This window comes from Triticum aestivum, chromosome 2D, assembly GCF_018294505.1.
Source record: "Triticum aestivum cultivar Chinese Spring chromosome 2D, IWGSC CS RefSeq v2.1, whole genome shotgun sequence".
Lineage (NCBI taxonomy): Eukaryota > Viridiplantae > Streptophyta > Magnoliopsida > Poales > Poaceae > Triticum > Triticum aestivum.
Window position 1 is genome coordinate 656,538,234 of NC_057799.1, and position 1,125 is coordinate 656,539,358.

Sequence of the window (1,125 nt, forward strand, 5' to 3'; positions counted from 1 at the left end):
AAAATACATTCTACAGGAACTTAACATAGCAAAACAAGGCATGGCATGAATATACTAAAAGCATAGAACAAAAGTCCCTTACTGACCATGAGCCAAAAAGGATCAGAAGATATGATGGCACCCATGTAAACATAGCAAGTTTCGTTAACAGATTTCAGACTTAGCAGAAAACAGAGCATGGCAGTAAGCAGAATTATGAAGGCATCTTGGTGAGCTTGATTCACTCATCACAAGGCAATGAATGACAAAACAAGTATACCTACAGCAAGATGACATGTTTATGAACCTAACCATGGCAAGAGAAAGTTCATAGCATGAAAGGATCAACTACAACAACCTTTGCAAAAATGAATAGCATGTTAACAATCTGCCAGGAATATTTTATAGCAAAAGTAGAGCAAGATTAAGACATGCTATGGCACTACATAATTGCAAACAGAGGCATCAATGGATAGAGCACAACTATATCTACAAAACATCCTTACTGAACATACCCAGAAGAAGCATAGATCTCACTGTAGCCACAAGGATACATAGCAACAAAATAACAGCAGTAACAGACAGTGAAAATCCAGTCCCTGAAAACAGAAACATCACGAAGCCTAGTTTGCATGCTTGTGCTAGTCACCACATAGATCATCAAAATACATGGCATACACCTCTGTAAAGATGGCATGGCATAGATCAAAACACATGTAGAGCTCATACTCATAAGATGCACACATTAAATGCAACAAAAATAACAAATCACCAAGTTCTGTTAACAGACAGCAGTAAACATCATATAGCACTCTTGCACCAGAGATTTGGGCATCAAGATGAACTCAAATGAGCATGGCACGATGGAACAAAATGAAGAGCATCTCGAGGCGAACATTTTGACATATTACACACACGAAACAGAGCTATGTGCAAGGAGTTATGGCATGATGAAGTGAGCAACAATATGCAAGAATTTCCTGGACTTGGCAGAAATCAGAGGGGAGGGGAAAGTCAACCTCATGCATGCGAACCGAGGACCGTCGGGTTCGTCGCCGGAACTGGAGGGAGAGGGAGACGGCGGCGGCCGCAGGAGCTCGGGGGAGGCGCGGGGACGCCGGATCTGGCGCCGGCGGGGACGGGGAG